The sequence below is a fragment of the Tupaia chinensis genome, unplaced genomic scaffold (assembly GCF_000334495.1).
Source record: "Tupaia chinensis unplaced genomic scaffold, TupChi_1.0 Scaffold142326_1, whole genome shotgun sequence".
Classification (NCBI taxonomy): domain Eukaryota; kingdom Metazoa; phylum Chordata; class Mammalia; order Scandentia; family Tupaiidae; genus Tupaia; species Tupaia belangeri.
Genome location: NW_006202174.1, coordinates 97,747 through 119,406, shown reverse-complemented (window position 1 = coordinate 119,406; position 21,660 = coordinate 97,747).

Genomic DNA, 21,660 nt, shown 5'->3' with positions numbered 1-21,660 from the left:
AAAAAATTAACAGACCAAAGTGCTATGCAACTCCCTAGTCATTCTTCCAAGGGTCCATGGAAGCAAAACCTTTTCCATTCAGGAAAGGGTTTCTACCATAGATGCTGGCTCTGTCCTCGTTTTCCATATTCTTCCTAGAATATATCACCCACTTTCATGGATTGCATTTCCACATTCAGATATTGACTCCTTATTCTACTGAGTTTCAAACCCTCGTGAGCATAAGCCTATTGTATATCTCCACTTAGATGTCTTGAAGGTGCTTGGTGCTGCTTGGTTTTCATTTATCCCACCAGACATGCTCCTCATCCTCTTCACTTCACGTGTGGTCCTGGAAGACTGACACTATGACCTTAAACAACCTAATTCTCTAGGCTTCTGAATTTTAGGTGAATTGAGTGTTCAAGGGAGGGGAATTCAAGGGAGGGGAAGAGCCAGGTTGAGATCTTTATTTCCCATTTCTTCCCTGCCAAGTTATGCTTTGATGGGTCCGCCATACTCCACAGAAGGCCACATCTGTTGTGGGGTTGCTCTTTCCTAATGCACAGTAGTTCGGAAAATCCAACTAGCTTTGACCTGAGATCTGTAGAGAGAGTGGAGACAGTTTGCCATTATTGCTAATGTCAGCATGCTTTAGTATCCACCGTTGGTTTAGTTTAACTTCCTCACAACTTGGTTAAAAGGCTTGCTTGCTTGCTTGCTTGCTTGCTTATTTATTTATTTAAAAGGCAGGCTTGCTTGCTTATTTATTTATTGAGAAAGATTTTTGTTATAGGGTGCCTGCACTCACCAGAGAGACAGAAAGCTAGAAATCAACCCCATGAGGGGATGGCCACACCACAATCTTTTCTCCTCCATTTTTCTCTCAGGATTTTAGGCACACATGCACATGTGCCTGATGTGTTTTAAGTCACTTGGTCTGAGACTCAAACTGCAGTCTACTAAGTGGGAGTCCAGCAATGTAGCTATTATGCCATCTACTGGTCCCTAAAAGGTTCTTTTTAAAAAGAAGTTTATCCACCCACAGAGAACAGAAGCTATTTCTTCGTCTGTATCTGCAGCCCCACACCCAACACTCCAAGAGAAACACAGATAAGCACATAAGTCTCACTATATGCTTCATAGATATTTTTTACTAACTGCATGTCAATAGAAAATAAATGTTTATCTGTCAAAAAAGGGAACTCTATTCATTTACTGAAAGAGAGAGAAACACCTCCAAAAAGGTCCCCACACTGCAGTCCAACCAGAGCGCCAGTCATAGGTATGCACTGCATGTCTGCTGTACAGAGGAAGGTCCTGAGACACAAACCTGGGGCCTCCCCACGTGGGTGCAGCTATGTTACCACTGTGCTATCTTCCAGTCCCTAAAGGTTCATTTTTCAGTTTTAGATTTTGCTGTAGGATGCATGCACTCACTGGAGACAGAGATAGAGAGAGAGGGAAAATAAGAAATCACTCCCAGTATAGCCATCCCTTGGGGGGGAAGGAGGGGTGATTTCTCACTTTCTTTCTCTCCCTCTCTTTCTCTGGAAAGTGCACATGCCCTATAGCTACGTTAATTTAAAAAAAAAAAAAAAAAAAAGCAGTGTTAGACTAGAGAAGGTATTGTTATGCCATACTTAGGAAGCAGGGTAATACAATTAAGGAGAAGCTACAGAAAAAATAAAGAATAATTCTGTGTCAATATGTATTTACCTAGGCCATTTAGTATCACTGTTTGTTGTTTGTTTGTTTGCTAGAGGACACTTGCACTTGCTTAAGAGAAAGTGAGAGAAAGGGAGAGAAATACAAAATGAGAAAACACCCCCACCACCAGCAGCAGCAGGAGGTAGGCCATACCACAATTCTTTTTTCCTCCATTTCTCCTTTCAGGATTTTGGGCATCCCTGTACACATGCCCAGTATGTTTATTTTTCTTTTTCTTTTCTTTTCTTTTTTTTTTTTTTTTTTTTTTTTTTTCTTTTTTGCGCTGGCTCTCCCCCACGCGTTTTTTTTCTATATGGCGCGTGCGCTCGCCAGACAGACAGAGAGAGACAGAGAGACAGAAAGCAAGAAATCACCCCCCAGGGGGGGTGGCCACACCACAATCCCTTCTCCTCCATTCTCCTCTCAGGATCTTGGACACGCCCACACACATGCCCAGCATGAGATTTAAGCCACCAGGTCCGGGACGCGAACCGCGGTCAACTACATGGGAGTCTAGCAACATAGCCATTACACTAATTGCTGGTCCCCCTGGTATTTTTTTTTAAGTCACTGGGTTGGGATTCAAACCTGGCAGTGGGCCATGTGGGATCCACCTGCCGTAACTACCATTCCACTAGCTGAACTGAGATAGAACTGAGATAGATTATTCATTTCCCTTTAAAGAGTTACTTTGTATACTAAGAGAAAGAAGATACTGTATACACATGGATACATATTTTGTTTCATTTAGACTAAAGTTTGTATTAATCTCTCAACAACAAAATTCAGGAAGTTGAGAAAAGAGATAGAAGATGATACTTAGTACATAATGATTTGGATAGTCATTTATTCTCTCAGTCTATTACCTAACCCCCACACAACATATGACACTCTAAAAAAAATTGACCAAAAGCCATTTGTAAATGGTATCTGCAACAATGACAGTGATCCCTACTGTCAGAACTTTCTGAATTCTATGTACCAGGAATTATTCAGCACTTTACATACATATTTTCCATGTAATGCTTCCAATGAGGCTATAAGATAAATGCACTGTGTCCGTTACATCGCAGTGATGAGAAAACTGAGGCTCAGGTGAGATTAGATCACATGACGAGAGAGTAAGAGAAAGACTGAGGTTCAAAGCAGGACTGTCTGAATCAGAGCTTGACGCATCCTCTCCTACCACAGTAATCTATGGACAGCAGTTATTGGGGCTGTCATGACCGTGATCTTTGGTAGCCCCAGAAACCTGGGCAACCGGACATAAACACATAAGCAATATGTAACTGCGAAAATGAGGAGCTGCAGAACTAAAATGGGAAAAATCAGAAGTTGAAGGTTTAAAAAGTGGGTAGAAGCTTCACTTGCTTTAAAAGTGTCCTGGACATAGCTCTTCTATCCATGGTAGAATAGTCAGACACATGGTCTGGGTAAATTCCAGCAGGAAAGGAAGAGGCTGGCTGTGTCTCACTCATAAAAGAAAGCCGCAGGGAAAGGGTAGGATAAAAGAGGAGACAAAAAGCCTGTCAACAGAGCAGTGAGGGCACAGTGGGGTGAAGTGAGCGAGAACAGAAACATCCTAATTGTTAACAGAGACAGGAAAACAGGCAGAAGTAAGCAGAGTAAAGGCTGTCTGGTGACACAGTCCTCTTGGGAGCAGGAAGAGAGGCTGTAATTCAGAGCAACATGGGGGCACTTCCTTAGATTTTATTAAAAGCACGACTACATGGGGACTGAATGTGAATTTTCGCTACCAGCTCTTCCTTAATATTTTCCAGAAATGCTTTTCCCTCTAAAGGCTAAAGAGTTTAAAATTTTGTCTGAGGCCATGGAGGAGAATTTTTAAATTAAAAGCTCTCAGAGGTAGACTTCTTCTGTAAGATTAATATAAATAAAGCCTCTCTAATTTTTCCATTATGACTCTGGAGAGGAAAGGTAGAGAGAGTTTGCAGAAAAAGAAGCCAAGATATTAAGGATAGCTCTTCCATGTGTTAGTCAAAAAGCTTGGTGAATCAAAGGTATCCTAAACAAAAAAGGCTATCACCTAACAATGCAAAACATCTGATTTTCTTCCTATGTCAAGAACAAATCACTTCTTAGTGCAAATTGGTGCGATTTCTTTAAAGAGCAGCATGGGAAAATCTACCACAATATTATGCATTAGCAATTTCAACTCTGATAGTTTATAGTTTACCTATAAGGTATACAGATATAGGCCAGCTGTCATGGTACAGCAGTAACACAACTATGTCTAGGATGAATGGATGAATTCTGAACATCTGCATATCTTTTCTTTTCTTTTTTAAGAGAGAGAAATTTTTGCTATAGGGCGCACGTGATCACTGGAGAGACAGAGAGACAGGAAGTGAGAAATCACCCTTCCCCCCCGCCAGGGGTGGCTATCCCTCTCAGGATTGGGGGCATGCATGTGTCCAGTGTGAGTTTCAGGCCTCCATTTCTGGGACTCGAACCATGGTTAGCCATGTGTAACTATTATCCTATTTGCTGATCCTTACCATTTGCATTTCTAGTAAGTTCCCAGGGAGACTCATGTTGCTAGTGTGAGGACCATATCTTATATGTTGAGAGAAGGTCTCTCTGTACATGCCATATGCATATATGCACACCCAGGATCCTGGCCAGCTGAAGATGGGATGGATTGTAGTGGGAGAACCCTCCTTGGAGTGCTTTGCTCTCTTTCTGGCTCTCTCTCTCTCCTTCTGTGAAGAAACAAAGTAAATTGGACCAGCAGTTAGCGTAATGGCTATGTCGCTGGACTCCCATGTAGTCGACCGTGGTTCGAGTCCCGGACCCGGTGGCTTAAACTCACGCCGGGCGCGTGTGCGTGCGTGCCCAAGATCCCAAGAGGAGAATGGAGGAGAAGGGATTGCGGCGTGGCCATCCCCTCTGGGGGGTGATTTCTCGCTTTCTATCTCTCTGTCTCTCTCTGACTGTCTGGCAAACGCACACACCCTATAGCAAAAAAAAAACTCTCAAAAAAAAAAAAAGACAGAAAAAAGAAACAAAGTAAATTAACTTTGAGAAAATTGTTTAATATATGCAAATATATAAAAATGTGTGTACAAAGATGTGTGTCATAGCTTGTTTATAATATAAAAAATCTGGACAACCTATTAAATGGTTATCAATAAGAAACTAGTTAAAAAAAATGATGCTACATCATACAATGAAATATTACGTGCCTTCTAGTTATTTTTGTCAATGTACAAAGACCTCCAAACTATATTCACTAAAAAATAATATTAAACATAAAATGAATGACTTCATTTGTATTAAATGGACTGCACATAATTTAATATACATTTGTGTACATAAAAATTTCTAGAAATATTCATTAAAAGAGATGTTTCCATAGTGGTGGGGGTAAAGTAAAGGCATATTTGAGGTGGAGGACGTTTTAATTTTCATTTTATATTCTTCCGTACTATTTGCATTTTTAAATCATGAACATGAATTTTTTTTTCAAAAAACAATATTTAAAAAGTTGAAAGAATGCTTCTCTGTGAGGGAGTACAGTTGAAAATGGAATCTCTTTAACATTAAGAGACAAATCCCAGACCAGAAACTTTAGCAAAATGGAATCAATACTTTAATAAATTTTTTATCCTTTATGACCAACTAGAGTTTATCCTAAGGATGTAATAGAGGTTTAATATTAGAGAATCTATTAACAAAATGCATTACATCATTATACAAAGGAAGAAGAATTACATAATCACTGTATTGGATGCCAAAGGACATTTAATAAAAAAAGAAAAAACTGATTTAAAAAATGCTCCTTTATAAATAGTAGACTTTCATAATGGGGAAGCAATGAGCATCTACAAACAATAGCCAACGCTATAATTGGAATTATGGACATATTCTAGTTATATGGGACATTTTGTCCTCTTTAACTTTTTTATGATGTCCATGTTTGAGATTTATATCGAGAAAAAAAAAGTTTCAGACTGAAAAATTTCCCTGAAAAGAATGAGAAGGATAAATGTGAACCTGAAAAAGCATCCTCAGTAGACAGAAATATGCAGACGTAGCCTCAAATCAGCATTGCTTTAGAATTTAGACCATACCGTAGACCTATTTGAGAACACTTCTCTGCATTATCTACATAATGAGCTTTCCTTCTTTATCACCCTACTGAGCTTTTATACACTGGGGCTCTCAAAATAAAAACACAAGTAAGAGCCCAGCCTGACGGTACAGCCAACAATGTACTGGACTTCAGGGTCAGAGGCCACGTGTCCGACAGTAGGCTCAAATCCCCGAGTCAGCCTCAAAGCACTCCTGGTACACACATAGGAATTCAGATTCCACACATAGAAATTCAGGATCCTGAGAAACTGGAGGGCAGGGAAAGGGGGGGGTCAGGACAGGAGAGACACTAGTGGGGGTCTCATCTTTCTCGCTCTCCCTCACTCTCTCTCGTGTATGTATGCACTGTCATTTAAAAAAAGAAGAAAAGGTAAGAAAGGGGGTGAGAGTACAAAATTCATAGGAAGATGTCAGGATTTGAGGGGAAGTAGTGGATTATAGCTAATTCCCAAGTAGGGGGATTACTTCTAGCAGATGACTTTGGGTGGAGCAGAAAACAGCTGCTGGGAGGGTGGAATGAGCATCAGAGCATTCTTTCAGGTTTATCTAATTGTGGGAAAAATATGAAGGGAGCAATGAGGAGCCAGGATAAATGGCTTCTACAAAGGAATGTGTAAGGCAAGTAGCCTCAAGGAAAACCAGGGCTCCATTTAGACAGGAAGAGGTGAAAAGATCGCTCAATGACAGGTGTGAAGATAAAGGGTTATTTGTTCACAACGGGACAGTAAATTCAGGAGACTGAGAAAAGACAAATGTTGGGCTTCAGGGTTCAAGTGGATTAGAGGTGTGACTCCTCATTTATGAACCAAGAATCTACAAAGCAAGAAGGCTCCCTGTGATAGCAGAACAGTACTAGCTCTTGTTAACTGTTAATGGTAAACCAAAGGCGTAGATTGAGACCTAGGGACCCCCAGTTTAGCATTTTTAAAATTCAACCTCACCATTACAAGAATCTAAAAATAAATACTGAATATTGTCTATGCACAAGGCACAATTTAGAAGACAATGAGGGGAAGCAGCGATGACTTAGTGGTCCAGACGCTGGACTCCCACATGGCTGGCCATGGTCTGAGTCACAGACTTGGCAGCTTGCTCTCTCACTTTCCCTCTCTCCCTGTCTGTCTCTCTCTGATGAGCACACGTGCCCTATAGCAAATTTTAAAATGATAATAATAATAAATAAAATGAAATAAATAAATCTTTTTTTCTTTAGAAAAAACAATAGGAAAAATTAAAGCATAACTGTTCCTCTCAAAAATACTCAGAAAAAGAGGCCGGTAGGTGGTGTGATGTTCAGGGGCACTGGACTCTCATGTGGCCTACTGTGGTTCAAGTCCCAGACCTGGTATCTTGTTTCTTCACTTTCTGTCTCTCTCTCTTTTACTCTGTCCCTCTCTGGTCAAATTAAAATAAATAAAGTTAAATAAAATAATTACTTTAAAAAATATACTCAGGGGGCCAGCAGGTGGCATGGTGGTTAAGGGCACTGAACCTTCACATGTCTGACCATGGTTCAAGTCCTGGACCTGACAGCTTGCCTTCTCTCTCTCTCTCTCTCTCTCGTCAAATTGAAATAAATAAAGTTAATAAAAATCTTTTTAAAAAAAATATATATATACTCAGGAAAAAAAACAGTGAACTCTGAGGCAATGATTCTTAAAACATCAGCATGATCAGAACCACTGGAATTCTTGTTAAAACAGTTTGCTGGGACCTATCCCAAAGTGTCTGATTGAAAAGGTCTAGGCTGAACCCTAAAAATTATAACAAATTCCAAGATGAGTTTTTTAAGGTGGCTGGATCCCACTTGGGCGACTATGCAAATTAAAGTACCAGACCTTGTGACTTGAGAAACAAACCAGGCATATGTGTGTGCATGCCCAAAATCCCAAGAGGAGAATGGAGACGGGACTGCAGAGTGGCCACAATCCACCTGGGAGGGGGCCATTTTCCTCTCTCTCTTTCTATCTCATCTCTGTCTATCGCTCTCTCATGAGCTCATGTGCCCTATGGCAAACTATCAATCATTCAATCAGACCAATGGGAAATAGTTAACTATAAGCAATGTGGGAACTCAGAGTATAATGATCCTCATTTATGGAGGGTAAAATCAGACTATGAATGAAATTTTGACACATTCCTAAAGTTATGATTATTAGGTCCAGGGTGTTCTCTGAAAAATACATGTGTTCAACATCCTTTTTTTCTTTTTTTTTTTTTTTGAGAGGTTTTTGCTATAGGATGCGTGCGCTTGCCAGACAGACAGAGAGACAGAGAGGCAGAAAGCGAGAAATCACCCCCCAGGGGGGATGGTCACGCCGCAATCCCTTCTCCTCCATTCTCCTCTGGGGATCTTGGGCACGCATGCACATGCGCCCGGCGTGAGTTTTAAGCCACCGGGTCCGGGACGCGAACCGCGGTCGACTACGTGGGAGTCCAGCGACATAGCCATTACGCTAACTGCTGGTTCCCAACATCCTTTTTGTAAGAGCCAGGTCCAAAGTCAATTCAAGTAACGGGATTATACACTGCCTTCATGTGGGCCTACTCAAGCATTAGAAACAAGGGCTTCAGAACATTCTCTTTACAGGATCAGTACTGTATTCACGGTCACTTCAAGTGTGGGCTGCTCTAGACCACAGAAAACATCTTTTCCCCTCGAGCTTTCCTGGGAAAAATAGTAAACATAATAGCTATAGTTCTGTAGCAGATTATAGTTTACAAGTACTTTTACATACATTCACCTGAGGGACCAATTAAGAAACAGATGAGTAAGTGTGCTTGCAACGTGTAAAGTCTATTTAAACATTAGTTATCATAACTTGATTCTTACAGTTTCCCAAGCAAGTATTATTGTCTGTCTTTTGGCTATAAATAAAGTGAATTTACATAGAAAAAGTGACTTGACCAAAGTCAGAAAGCCTCCAAGTTGTAGCAGAGATAGGATAAAATTAAGACTTGGAATTTTTGTCCTAAATTCTGTATTAGATGATATGCTGGAGGGGCCAGCAGGTGGTGTGGTGGTTAAGCACACTGGACTCCCACATGGCCGACCACAGTTCGAGTCCTGGGCCTCGTGACTGGCTTTCTCTCTCTCTCTCATTCTCTCTCTCTCATTTTGTTACTCTCTGGTCAAATTAAAATAAATAAATAAAGAGTTCCATAAAATTATTCTTTAAAAAAAAAAAAAAAAAAAAAAAACAGAAGAAGATATACTGGAAATGTCAATCTTTGTACTTGTTTTATCCATAGCCACCAAGAAAGGGACAACCTTGGGGATCATGTTTTATAATATATTATTCTTTATTCTTTCTTTAAAAACCCATCTCCCAAGGCCCCTCCATAGCTCACTAGGTGAGAGGTAGAGACAGGACCAGGCCTGAGAATAAACTGTGGTTATCAAACTTAAAGGCATATTAGAATCACTTGGAGGCTTTAAAACAGATTCCTCGGCCCCCCTGCAGAGTTCTTGATTTAGTAGATCTTGGATAAAATGCAACCTGATAATTCTCATTTCTAATGATTCCTAAATGTACCAGGTTTGCCTTTCAGGAGATCAAGCTTTGGAATCTCTTCGGTTACAGAATTCCTGGGACAATCAGATTCCCTTTCTTTAAAATTCAAGCGAGGGAATTCTGAAAGCATGAGTTACTTAAAAGTAAGGAAGGAAAAATAGAAGGAAACATGGAGAGAGGATTAATAAGTAAGAAATAATGGCCACCTAGAGTGATAAAGGAATAGAAACTAGAAGTAAAAGCAATGTGGCAAAGAAATATTTGCCAGAGGACCAGCTGTTGACATAACGGCTATGTTGCTGGACTCCCATGTAGTTGACCACGGTTTGAGTCCCAGACCCAGTGGCTTAAACTCACACTGGGCACATGTGCTTGCATGCCCAAGATCCCGAGAGGAGAATGGAGGAGAAGAGACTGTGATGTGGCCATCCACCCTGGGGGGGGTGGTGATTTCTCACTTTCTGTCTCTCTGTCTTTCTGGTAAGCACATGTGCCCTACAGCAAAAACCTCTAAAAAAAAAAAAAAAAAAAAAAAAAGGAAGGAAGGAAGAAAGAAAGAAAAAGAAATGTTGGCCAGAACAGAAAAAATGAGGCAGTTGATGACAGAGCAGACAGAAGTGATACAAAGGGCACTCATACTGAGAGAACATCAAAGCATTAGAATAAAGATTCCAAAAACTTCATGACAAAGCCTTAAGCATTGTCCAAGAACCAGAATCCTCCACTTCTTTCTTCGTCTTGGTTATTTGACTTCTTCTGGATGTCACTGTAATACTACCTGCTCTATTAATTTTTTAAAATTTATTTTATCCATTCAATCACTTCTCTTGCAAGTGAATTTACCCAACATGAAATATACTTTACTGCAGTCCAGTTGAGAATGTTATACACATTATCATCAATAGGTAATAAACCATTTCCATGTCACATGATGTCTTGCCTCTATTTTCCCCCTCTTTATTTTTTACATTTCTTTATTTCATGTGAAAGAGACAGACACACACACACACACACATACACACACAGATTTCCAGTAGGGTTATTATCCATAATCCAGTCCCAGCTTAAGCCAGGCCTGGGTTATGAACACATGTGCACCTGGCATGTTCAAGAGAGGTCTCTGGACATGAACCTAGAACCTTTCTACATGGGTTAACCTTTCAGAGTTTGACATTATCACTGCAGCACCACCCAGACCCTCCTGCACTATTAGATGAGGTACCTGTGATGGTTAACTTCAACTTGACTGCGCAAGAGGTCCCAGACTAGGCGTTATTTCTGGTGTGTCTGTGAATGCATTTCTAGATGAGATTAACAAGTGAATTGGTGAACTCAGTAGACTAGATTGTCCTTCCCAAAGTGGATAGGCATCATCCAATCCATTCAGGCATCATCCAATCCATTCAGGCATCATCCAATCCATTCAGGCATCATCCAATCCATCCATCCATTAGAACAAAAAGCAGAGGAAGGAAGACTTCATTCACTCCATTCTCTTCTTGCCTAAGTGCTTGGTCTGAGACATCAGGCTTCTTCCCTCAGCACTCCTGGTTCTGAGGCCTTCAGACACACACTGGAACCATTTTGATCGGCTCTCCCACTCTCAGGCCTTGGAACTACATTACTGCCTTCCTGAAGCTCCAGCTTGAGGCCAGCAGATCATGGAACTTCTAAGATGTCATGAAATGCATGAATCAATTCTTTTTTTACATTTATTTAAAGAGAGATTTTTGCTATAGGGCAAAAATATATGTGCACTATCCAGAGAGACAGAGAGCAAGAAATCACACCCCCCAGTGTGGGGAGGGATAGCCATACCATAATCCTTTCTCCTCCAGTCTCCTCTCAGGATTTGGGCATACACACACATGTGCCCGACATGAGTTTGAAGCCACCAGGTCTTCAGGGACTCGAACCGCAGTTGGTTAGATAGGAATCCAACAACATAACCATTACATCATCTACTGGCCCCATGAACCAATCCTTTCTAATCTCTTCCTACTCTATTAAGTTAATAGGAAACTTCTTTTTCAAATAATGGACTCCATGTAATCAGGAAAGGAAGCTAAAACATTTTCAATAATATGCCATATTTGCTAAGTCCAAGCACCGTGCATAGATTTGAAAGCTACATTGTTCAGCACAGCAAGCGGGTCGGCATCACTCTGAGATCACCATGTTCCGTAGGACAAAGCCATTCCCTATCCTCTGGTGTTGCGCCAACAAGTTAAACTGATCTGCAACCATGTATCTTTCTGGGGTGTTGCTCTGACAGGTACTTGGCACACAGTGCTACCCGATCATATGTCTTTGCCTTGGAGACAGCAATCTGTGCCCTAAAGAATTGCCAACATAACCTTCTAACCTGGTGGAAAGAGAAAAACAAGAGGGTCAAAAAATACACTCTATAGATCTAGTTGTATTATTTGGCATAATTACCTTTAGAGGGGAAAAAAAATAAAATAAAAAAAGCCCAGAAGGTTTCTCGATGACATGAAAAGAGTGTCTAAGTTTTATGGACAGTGACTTGTCAATGCCAGTATATTGGCAGTGGCTTCCTATAGGGCTACCTGGAGAAGGATAATGAGCCTGTGTTTATCAATAGCTCCATGATTGCTTAATAATGTCTGTCACAGTACAGGAAGAGGACTCAGTGCTTGTCCCTACTGCACATTTGCCCTCCCTGATTCAAATGCTGTCTTAATTCTAATCACAGAATTAAGACATGGTCTCTTTCATTTCTTAATTCTATGACTCTATGTTATTATCCTTAATATGAATGTACTGAGCATAGATTTACCTCTAAGATGTTAGATTATCTTTCCCAAAGTCAGCTTTCTGGGTTTTTTGTTGTTTTTTTTCTTTTTCTTTCCACCTATCTGGTCTTTGGACCCATTTTTTCCTCAGGAGAATATTACAATACTCTAGTTCACAGCCTTAAAGTGTACTGCATATGCATAATAATATAGAGTCTGCTAAACGCTTCATAAAAAAAGTAGCATTAATAACCCACATCACATCCCTGTTTGCTTAGAAAAGACTGCATGGGGCGGATGAATTCAAAACCCCAGGGGAAGAGAGGTGTGGTTCTGTGACCACAATCACTGGGTCCAGATAAAGTGACTGTAAGAATAGACCTCTGATGAAAACCACCTTGGTTTCCTCTATTTCTTTTTTCCTGCACCTCTCTAAGAATGGTGTCAAATTATTCCAAAGACGATGGCCCTGTTTCTGTAGAAATGGTATCAGCACAAAATTTTACGGGAGAAAAAAATCGGTGGGTCTAAATACTCTTCTAAAGATCACTAAAAAGACAGCACCGTTTATATTGTTGTCAGTGGGCTCTAACTCTCCCAAATCACCTCCTGAGCCTCAGTTTCCTCATCTGTCATAAAGGGGATGATAACAGGGCTTCTTAGGTTCCTCTCCACCTGTGACATTTTACAAATTCCATGACCCTCATTACATGACATTGGGAAAATGTATTAAAAAGGAAGCTGGCTTGTTGTAGCTTTTCAAAATAAATTCTAATTTCCTCTATCAGTGAGAATCTAATTAAAAATTAAAATTCAATTGGTTAAATGCTGAATACCTTTGACTCAGTTGCATACTCTCCCTTGGTTCTCAAATTTGGGGAAGTGGAAGTGAGGATGGGTTTTTTTCTTTAGGAGAAACTTGGCAATATCTGGGGACATTTTTAGTTGGGTCAAGAGGGAGAATGCTATTGGCATTTAATGGGTGATGTTTAGGGCTACAATTAAACCTCCTACAATGTTTATGACAGCCCCCTGCAACAAGGAATTGTGTGGTGTAAGACATCGATCATGTTGAAGCTGAGAAACCCTACATTACATTGTAAGAGAATTCACAAAGATTTTGAGGGAGGGAAATGAGATTTATTTGATATACAAATCAGTTTCAGTTGACACACATCGAGCTAACTTCATGATTTACATCAACTGCACCAGGCCAAATTAACACTACACTAAAATATTCAGGGTTTCTAAATATCACTAAGTGATGAAAATAAAAAAAAAGAAAAAGAAAAAAAAAAAAAACAATTACCACTTAGCAATTTCTGAGCTGATGAGTACTACTTAAAGCAAGTCATTTTTTTAATGGTCACATGCCTTGCTTGTATGAATTTCAATCCCCCATAATTTTATTTTTAGCTTTTTTCAAGAAAAGCTGTAAGATCCTCCTTAATTATCATTACATGCAATAAATGAAACAGTTTTCTATTTCACAACCTCATTGAGCTGAAATACGAGAATGGAAAAATCTTGCCAAGGAATGTGCCTTCTATTTCGAATGAGAACCAAAGGTACTTTCCTGTATCTAGTGCTAAAATTGTCAAGTGGAAGCTACAATAAAAACATATTTTTGCAGTTATGTTAATTTTCTTTTTGCATGTTAACTACTTTTAGAGGATTGGAAAGATTCCTACAAGAAAGTTACTCTACCTGCATTTCTCCATGACCAAAGGGAAGCAAGAAATAATAGTTCTTGTACTAAACCCTTGATCTCAGAAGACTGTTATTATTCTCGGATAATCTAACCTGACTAATGCACTCAGAAATTGGACCCATCTCTCTAGAATAAGCCAGCAAATGAGAGCCCCACATGCTTCCAGGATGTAGAATGATGTTAAATAATCTAGCTCAAAATTATAAACCTGCAAATTCTAGATGTCACTTTTTATATATGTCCTGTGCCTCGTTGCAGTGCAGTAATTAGGGCCTAAGAAACCCCCAAATTAGTGTCTCCATTGGCATGAACTGTAGTCCCAGATACTGAGCATCCTCCTTCTAAATGTTGAAGACAAGATGAGAGGTGAGCACATTTTCATAAAGCATCTCCAATAGTATAATTCTCTGTTAAGTAATGAAGAATCTGTTTGAGTGGTTCCTTCTCGCCTCTTAAACTCATTCAAAACTAACTTTCCAGTATGATTTCCCTTAGACAAAGGAAGTGAGGCCAACGATCATTACTTGGTAACGACCATCTCTGCTTTACACTCCTGTGACACTTTATGTTTGGGGTGTTCTTAGGCACAGTTAGGAAATTGGACTAATGATGAGACTTAGTCTCTGTTCATGCATTTATTTAAATAACCCTTTTTAAAAAAATTTTTGAGATATTTTTGTGTAGTAGGGTGCATGTGCTCACCGGAGAGTGATACAGAGACAGAAAGTAAGAAATTACCCTCCAGGAGAGATGTCCACACCACAATCCCTTCTCCTCCATTCTCTCGGGATTTGGGGCACACACGCACATGTGCCCAGCATGAGTTTCAAGCAACCGGATCCAGGACTCGAACCACAGTTGGCCACATAGGAGTCTAGCGCCTTAATCACTACTCACCTGCTGCCCCTCCCCCCTTAAATACCCTTTTAATGGCAGGCTTTCTGCAGTCAAAAAACCTATCTCAAAATTCCCATGAAGAACTGAGTCATTTATTCAGGTTTTTCCATCTGAAACTTTACATAAGTCTCAATTATCCAAATCGGGCAGAAACATCCCAGCCCAGTCCAGTCTCTCCTCTGCCAACTGCCCAATTGATTCAGGTTATTACCAAGTTCTTCATTTTCTTTTATCAATAAAAATCTGATTTGTGAATTCTCAAGCTCTTTATAGGTCATCCCTCAAAGGTATGCTTTCCATTTCTATAGCTTTTAAAATACCATGAGAATGAGAAATTGAGGGATTTTTGGGTTTTTTTTTTAGAAACTGTAAATAGTTTTATTTTTACTATGGTTAAAAACCTTATGAATCTAGAATTAGTTCCGAAATTAGGGAAATTAGAACAGAACAGATAATTTGGGTAGAATGAAAACAGTTGCTTCACACAAGGAAGACTCAAGTCATCTAACCACAGCAGATGGCAAACATGAATAGATAACAGTAGCTAAAACCTGTCTCTGTCCTCAGACAGATCAGTTAAAAACATTGTGGATGACAGGGACCAGCAGTTAGCATAATGGCTCTGTCGCTGAACTCCCATGTAGTCGACGGAGGTTCGAGTCCCGGACCCGGTGGCTTAAACTCACTCCGGGTGCGTGTGCATGAGTGCTCAAGATCCTGAGAGGAGAATGGAGGAGAAGGGATTGCGGCATGGTCATCCCCCCTGGGGGTGATTTCTCGCTTTCTGTCTCTCTGTCTCTCTCTGTCTTTTCTGGCGAGTGCATGTGCCCTATGGCAAAAAAAAAAAAAAAAAAAAACTTTCTGAAGAAAACAACGTGGATGACAGAATGTATAGTAACCCACTGCTCACCTGTGACAGCATATAGTAATTTATTGATTTGCAAGTCTATTTTCTCTGGACTGGAGTGTGAGCTTCGGTGGGCAGGAAACGTGTCCTATTTATCACCTCAACAGAACGTGGCACATGGAAGGTATTTGATTGATTGAATAATTGTCTGAATGAACACTGTTCTTCAACTTGATTTATCTGGCCTATATGTACTGTTTTACTCTGCCTCTTATGTTGATTTTGCATCCAAGAATTGTAAAAAGAAATATGCAACAACTTTAGAAAAATTTCTTCTACAATCATAGCCCTATGACAACACCTACTTTGTTAATGGGATTCTGGGGCAGGTGCTGGTACACGTTCTTCTGAGACTGAACAAGAAGAAATGGCTGGAAATTATGACTGCACGTAAAGAAGGATCTAACTTACACATTGACAAAATATTGAAATGGAGATCCCAATAAACATTCCAGACACTCCAGAACCTTCCCTTCACCACTGAAAGACATTCAATGAAAACTCCCAAGGTTGAGAACCAGCAGTTAGCGTAATGGCTATGTCGCTGGACTCCCACGTAGTTGACCGCAGTTCACGTCCTGGACCCGGTGGCTTAAAACTCACACCGGGCGTGTGTGTGTGCGTGCCCAAGATCCCAAGAGGAGAATAAAGGAGAAGGGATTGCGGCGTGACCATCCCCCCTGGGGGGTGATTTCTCATTTTCTGTCTCTCTGTCTCTCTCTGTCTGGCTGGCGAGTGCACGCGCCCTATAGCAAAAACCTCTCAAAAAAAAAAAAAAAAAAAAAAAAAAAACTCCCAGGGTTTATTTTTCACATGACTTCTTAAAGGCCATTCTGTCTCTCTGACAATATTGGAGGGATGGCGATAGGGAGAAAGTTTAACTATATTGTATACTCTGCTATAAAACAAGAGTAAAAATGCCAGCCTACTGAGAAATATAAAAATAAAGGAGATTATAAAGCATTTTGCAAACATAAAGTGTGTTCTAACAATGCTGAGTAATAATTTTAATGCCTTCCAACAGAGCTGCTGCATTTGACAGGATTAGCTTGAAATAACAAATTGGAGACCTATTCAGCCTAACAGAATAAACGACTATGCCCTGGAAATCCATATGAAACATCTGGAGTTTATAACACAAACTAGTCTTTCTCTCTTTCTACCTTCCTCTTTTCTTCTCTCCATTTTTCTGTCTCTTTCTCATTTCCTTCCTTCCTCTTTCTTCTGTAGTCTTATTTCAATTAATATAGGATGATGAAAAATTACCTACAGTAAAGAAAATAGCATCCAATTTACTTAAAACACAAAGCAAAACCTCACAGAGTTATCATTTAAAGTAGTAGAAAGCTTTCCAAAGCAGGCTTAAGTAATTGAAAACCAAATTACTTCCAAATATACTAGTTGAAGGAATCTGAGCAAGAGTGACTGTAAAAGGCCCTTGGAAGATTGATTGCATTAATGGCCCAGTTAATGACAGTGTCCTCTCACATTGCAAGGAGACTTGGCTGCTTCCATCCAGAAGGGGAGTCTACGCGTTCATTTCTTAAATCTCAACTGTCCTTTATCCAAAAGAAAATAACAGGAGTGACAGTGTATCAGTTTTGGGCCTCAATTGCTTTGCATGTCTACATGCTCGGTCCCCAAATCCCTATTACCATCTCACAATAAGCTTGGATTAGCTCATTGGAAGATGAAAGACCACATGAAAGAGATCCACATTGTCCTATCTGAGGGCAATATCAATGACTAGTGAATACACAGCCAACTCCTCCAATATGTGATATTGCCTAGTCAGTATCAGCAGAGCGTTATATCTAACATGCATTTCCCTCAGCTCCGTGAGTTAGTTCAGAAGAGAGCAGAACTATCCGGCGGAATCACAGATTTGTAAAAGCAAATGTTTGTCGTTTTTAAGCCTTTAAATGTTGGAATGGTTTGTTATGCACAAGTATTAACTGATACAGGCTTCATCTTTAGCTCATTACCACTTGACCAGGTGGTCTACCTGACATGTATTAACTTAAACTTAGTTGATACACACTACCAAGACTCTGGACATATACTTTGTATCTAGTGCAGTATAATGGGTGATTGATACCTGGAACACTACCTGTAGTGCTTAAATGTCATCCCTATACCTAGAAGGATGGTTATATCATTTATTTATTTATAATTGCCAGAGGGCATGTACACTTGTTAGAGAGACACAGAAAGATGGAGAAAGAGGAAGCACCCTATAATGGGGAATGGTCATGCTGTGATTCTTTCTCTTTCATTTCTCCATTCTGTTGGGATTTGGGGCACAAACACACATACACCCAACATGTTTTTCAAGCTACTGGGGCTGAAATTCAAACCATGGTTGGCCATATGGGATCAGGCTCCCTTAACCACTAAGGCTGCAAGGCCAGAATAAAGCCCTTTATGATTACCACGATCCTTGATTACAACTCATGGGGGATCCTTATGCTATTATTAACATTAAAGAAGCCATGTCCATGCATGGACAAAACTGTGAAGTATACCACGCAAATCATCAACATGATCTGATCTGCTCTCTGTGATAACATCTTCTTTCTCATCACAGCTATAACCTATTTAAAGACTTGATCAGAGAATCTGCTACTCATGCCAAGAAATAAAAAAAAAAAAAACTCTATTAAGACCAGAAATTTACCTAGAGACTACTATTGCTACAAGACCTAGAAGGAATCTATAAATCCCCTAAAATTGTGTGCAAGCATTTATATGCATGTTCATATATGCCTTTTTAATTGGAAAAACTACCTACCATCCCCTCTTAACAACTGTTAGAATCACTAGACAGCAATAACCAAGGATATAAAATGTCTGAACAACACAATCAACTAACAATATCTACTTGAGAAAGATAGGACGCTCTATCTAACGACATTGTTTTCAAGTACACATGAAATATTCACCAAGATAAAACATATCTGGGTCATTCCAAACCTGAGCAGGGCCACCTGGTGGCATGGAGGGGACAGCTGGATGCCACATGGCTAACTGTGCAATTATGATACTGAAAACAGCAGCTCAAGAAATATGCCGGGCATGTGTGTGCCTGCCAAAAATCCTGATAGGAAGGAGAGATGGAGGAGAAGGAATTTCCATAAGACCATTCCCCATTGGGGCAGTGCTTTCCTACCACCCCTCTCTGTCTCTCTCTGGTAAGCATACAGGCCCTCAAGAAAAATAAAATTTTTTAAACCAACAAATTTAAAATAATTAAAATCATATGGCATATGTTCTTTGACTATAATGTAATCAAATTTGAAATCATCATATAAAGATAAGAAAATCTCCAAAAACATGAAAATTTAACATACTTCTAAGTAACCTATGAGTCAAAGAGGAATTCTCCAATTTGTTTAAATACATAAAATTAAATAAAAGCAAAAATACAACATATCAAATTTTATGGTGCTAAAGTCCTGCTAAGATGGAAATGTATAGCACTAAACAGTTACATTAGAAGAAAAAAATTTAAAATTAATCTAATCTAGTTTCTAATTTAAAAAGTCTAATCTAGATTTCTGTTCTAAAAAAATAGAATTGAAGGACATAAAAGCAGTGAAAGTACTTAACAAGAATAAGACAGTGGGGAATGGGGGGGTGAAGAGAAGAGGATAGAGAAAGATAGCAAGAGAACAAATAGAGAGGCAGGATGTTAGTGGGAAACAGATATGGCTTATTACCTGTTGATGATGACATGTATAGTATTCTCAACTGGATTCGTCTGAGAAGTATTTCATGATGGGTAAAGCCTTTTTATAACCAAAATGAGAAATAGTGATTGACTGATTAAGAAAATAATTGGAATATAATAATAATGATGGGGAACAACATTGAAAAGATATTGAATGATGAAGTGGAGAGATTAATGTCTCTGTATTGACTGACATGCAGGGCATTCCCTTTTGAATAAGCAATGTCTTACACTGTAAAGTTATATGCAATCCAATGCAATATAAACAAGATTATGATGATAAAAAATAAATAAATAAATTTTAACAAATAGAAAAATGTGTAATATTTGATGATCTTAATAAAATAGTTGAAGTTACAGGAAAAAGCCAGCTTTCTAAATTTCTTCTCATTTACAAATCTATTATTCTTAATTCCTAAATAAAATCATTGTGTTTCTTATTTTTAGTTTATTTCTCCTATGAGAGAGAGACAGAGAGACAGTCACACCGTGATCCACCCTCAGCCTCATCCAGCCCAAATTATGGGTACAAGAACACTCCCTGTGTCCAGGGAGTTCCCAGGATATGAACCCAGGACGTTTCCCACGTGTGTCTCGACTCATTATCAATGTGCCAACACCTGGGCACTGGTATTATTTCTTAAATTGCTTCTTTCTTTAATATAAAAAGTGATTGACACTCAAAGAAACTTTGAGGAAAAAAACAACAGCATGAAGAAGGAAAATAAATCGAGAAAACAATAGCAAAGTAAGCGCAAACCAAGCAGACAGGAAGAAATTACAAACAGAAATAAATGCAATTGAGGAAAGAAAACACAACAGAGAAAATCACTGACTCAAAAAGCTGGTTCCTCAGGGAGACAAAAAAAAAAAAGAAAAGAAGAAGAAGCATGCAACTGATAAACCTTTTGTAAAAATGGATAAAAATCAAGAACAGAGAAGGTGAAGAAGCATGCAACTGATAAACCTTTTGTAAGGATGGACAAAAATCAAGAACAGAGAAGGCGCAAATCACCAATATCAGGAATGAAGTACGAACAGTCACTAAAGACCCTGCAGTGTCAGAAAGATAATAAGAGAATATTAGGAACAATTTTATGCTCATAAATTCAGCAATTTGAAGCAGTAGATCGATGGCATGAAAACCACAAACTACCAAGATTCAGCCAATCTTAAATAGACAACCGAATAGGCCTATATTTCAATTAAAACTCCTGAGTAAGTCTTCTCCAGAGCCAGAGGGTTTCCCTAGAGAATTCTGCCGACCATCAACAGACGAATTGACACCAATTTGACACCAATAATCTCTTTCAGAAAAGAGAGGAGGAGGGAACATTTCCCAACTCATTTTATGAGGATATGTTACCCTGATACTAAAACTTAGATACTAGCAGTGAAAGAGAAGGAAGAGGGGGAGAAGAAGAAAAGAAAGAAGAAAAAGAAAAGGAAGAAAAAGAGGAGGAAGGTGGGGAAGAGGAGGAGAGGGAGCAAGCGGAGGAAAAAGAGACTAATACTTCCCGTGGTCTCATATGCAAAAGTTTTTAAGAGACCATTAGGAAGCCAGAGCCAACCACTACACCCATATGCCCACTAAGGAGAGGATTGTTGTCAAGCTGCAGTTTCTTTCATTTCTGCATTAGCCATAAAGAGCTGCTTCACTCCTCTTGGAGCAACCCCATTTGGTTAATAAGAAAGGTCAAAGGTACAAAGGCTCAGCTATTTTGGTTCACTGCAGGGCATTCTGAGAACCCTGTGTTTTCTTTTTGTGTGTGTGTTTGTTTTTGGTTTTTCTTTTTTTTGATTTTGAGAGGTTTTTGCTCACCAGAAAGACAGAGACAGGGAGACAGAAAGTGAGAAATCACCCCCCAGGGAGGATGGCCATGGCGCAATCCCTTCTCCTCCGTTCTCCTCTCGGGATCTTGGGCATGCATGCACACGCACCCGGCATGAGTTCAAGCCACCGGGTCCAGAACTCGAACTGTGGTCGACTACATGGGAGTTCAACGACATAGCCGCTACGCAAACTGCTGGTCTTTTGTTTTGTTTTTTTAGAGAGATTTTTGTTATAAGGCACGTGTGCCCGCCAGAGAGTCAGAAAGTGAAAAAATGATTTCCACACAACTCTTTCTTCTTCATTCTCCTCTTGGGATCTTGGGCACATACGCACACGGTGTGAGTTTTTGAGGTCACTGGGTCCAGGACTTAAACCGCAATTGACTACTTGAGAGTCCAGTGACAAAACCATTACACTGTCTGCTGGTACCATGACAACTCTGTTTTAAGGACTGTGACCTGTCGTGAGAGGCTGACTAGAAGAATACTTGGGCATAACAGGCTCC